The 2,500-nt window shown below is 47.4% G+C and overlaps 1 protein-coding gene across 1 annotated transcript in view; it reads left to right on the top strand.

Moving 5' to 3' along the window:
• The window catches only part of LOC143295978 (ATP-binding cassette sub-family G member 5-like), a 30,396-nt gene that overhangs the window by 42 nt on the left and 27,854 nt on the right, over positions 1 to 2,500 (top strand). The window contains exon 1 of the mRNA XM_076607691.1: positions 1 to 220. This exon is cut by the window's left edge and continues 42 nt beyond it. The gene's annotated coding sequence lies outside the window, so the exon portion shown is untranslated. The remainder of the gene's footprint in view (positions 221 to 2,500) is intronic.

Below are 2,500 nucleotides of genomic sequence, written 5' to 3' on the forward strand. Positions count from 1 at the left end.
AGGCCTACCACTGTGTGTGCGCTCGCTGTGGTTAGATCAGTGGGATAAGTTGGTCGGCGCTTCATGGTGAGTGTCATTGACATCACTGATAATCGTGTTATTGTTATTGAAGACTCGCCGAGGTCAGGCGTTCTTGATGCTGCACTTGTACGCAAGGGAAAGGGTTTGTGTGACAAGTGGTGAGTGGGCTCCTTTCGAAGGGTGATCGATTCGGGTTCAGGTTAGTTCTGTCCGAGTGTGTTTGTGTGTGACCCTGGCGTTGTGTTGTGTGGTGTGGTGTGGTGTGGTGTGGTGTGGTGTATGGTGGCGTTTTTGTATCGTATTCTATCGTATTGCATTTCATTGTATTGTATTGTATTGCACTGTATTGTACTGTATTGTATTGTATTGCGTTGCGTTGTGTTGTATTGTATTGTATTGTATTGTGTTGCGTTGCGTTGCGTTGCATTGTATTGTATTGTATTGTATTGTATTGCGTTGCGTTGTATTGTATTGTATTGTATTGCGTTGCTTTTCATTGTATTGTATTGTATTGTATTCTTCCAACAACGTTGTTTTTTCTTGTGAAATTTCCATGTAAATAACATGCCTGAAATGTGCGGGTTTTTTTTGTTTTTTGTTTTTTTTTCTTCTTCTTTTTCTTCTTCTTCTTCTTCTTGTTCTTTTTCTTCTTCTTCTTCTTCTTCTTCTTCTTCTTCTTCTCCCCCCCCCCCACCCCCTTCCCCCCTTTCCTGTCTCCATGTACACTAGTTTTCCCAGTCACATCGGATTTTCTTTACAGTTTGTTTGTTTTTTTCAATTGCCGTGGGTTCTTTTACAATTGATGAACGTGCATAATAATTATGTTGAATACAGGGACCCCCTAGAAATGAATATCGTCTCAGCTCACCCCAAACACTCATTACCCAGACTTCTGACGGTCTGGTAGGGAGGTGGAAGGAAAGGGGGTGGGTGGGGTGGGGAGTGGGGGGGGGGGTTAAAAAAAAAATCCCAGTCTTTGCACAGAATCGAACCCGAGACACTGTCTCCTCCTCCGATGTTTTGACCACTGGAGTGGCGGTCGCCCAGTGGTGTGGTGAGGCGGTTTCCAGTGCGGTGTGGAGTTGCGTGAATGTTGTTTGTTGTGTGGTGTGCGTGCGCGTGCGTCATGTTGTGTTACCGAGGATATGCTAGATTGTGTGTTGTGTCTGTTCGAGTTATGGTGTGCTATGCTGCTGTGTACATGCATACTATGTTAGTGCGCTTTGGCTTTGTCATTTTGATGATGTGGTGTGGTGTGGCGTGTATGGAACGTGTTCGGGCGCCGCTTTGCAGAAAGTGACTTTCGGGAAAAAAGACTTTGACTTTTAAAGCTGTTTGTTATGCCCGTGTTGTGTTGTGTTGCGTTGCGTTGCGTTGACTTTGTGTTGTGTTGGATTGTGTTGCGTCTCGCTGTGCTGTGCTGTGTTGTGTTGTGTTGTGCTGTGCTGTGTTCTGTTGTTCTGTGCTGTGCTGTCTTGTGCTGTGCTGTGCTGTGCTGTGCTGTGTTGTGCTGTGCTTTGCTGTGCAGTGATGTGTTGTGCTGTGCTATGCTATGCTTTGTTGTGTTGTGTTGTGTGTTGCGCTGTGTTGTGCTGTGCTGTGTTGTGTTGTGTTGTGTTGTGTTGTGCTGTGCTGTGCTGTGCTGTGCTGTGCTTTGCTGTGCAGTGATGTGTTGTGCTGTGCTATGCTGTGCTTTGTTGTGTTGTGTTGTGTGTTGCGCTGTGTTGTGCTGTGCTATGCTGTGTTGTGTTGTGTTGTGTTGTGCTGTGCTGTGCTGTGCTGTGCTGTGCTGTGCTATGTTGCGTTGTGTTGTCTTGTCTTGTGCTGTGCTGTGTTGTGCTGTGCTGTGCTGTGTTGTGCTGTGCTCTGTTGTGCTGTGTTGTGTTGTGTTGTGCTGTGCTCTGTTGTGCTGTGTTGTGTTGTGTTGTGCTGTGCTGTGCTGTGCTGTGTTGTGCTGTGCTGTGTTGTCTTGTGCTGTGCTGTGCAGTGCTGTGCTGTGTTGTGTTGTGCTGTGCTGTGTTGTCTTGTGCTGTGCTGTGCAGTGCTGTGCTGTGTTGTGTTGTGCTGTGCTGTGTTCTGTTGTTCTGTGCTGTGCTGTCTTGTGCTGTGCTGTGCTGTGTTGTGCTGTGCTTTGCTGTGCAGTGATGTGTTGTGCTGTGCTTTGCTGTGCTGTGCTGTGCTGTGCTGTGTTGTGTTGTGCTGTGCTGTGCTGTGCTGTGCTGTGCAGTGATGTGTTGTGCTGTGTTGTGCTGTGCTGTGTTGTGCTGTGTTGTGCTGTGCTGTGCTGTGCTGTGCTGTGTTGTGTTGTGTTGTGTTGTGTTGTGCTGTCTTGTGCTGTGCTGTTCTGTCTTGTCTTGTGCTGTGCTGTGCTGTCTTGTACTGTGCTGTGTTGTGCTGTGCTGTGCTGTGTTGTGTTGTGTTGTGCTGTGCTGTGCTGTGTTGTGCTGTGCTGTGCTGTGTTGTGTTGTCTTGTGCTGTG

Source organism: Babylonia areolata, chromosome 21 (genome assembly GCF_041734735.1).
Source record: "Babylonia areolata isolate BAREFJ2019XMU chromosome 21, ASM4173473v1, whole genome shotgun sequence".
NCBI lineage: Eukaryota > Metazoa > Mollusca > Gastropoda > Neogastropoda > Buccinidae > Babylonia > Babylonia areolata.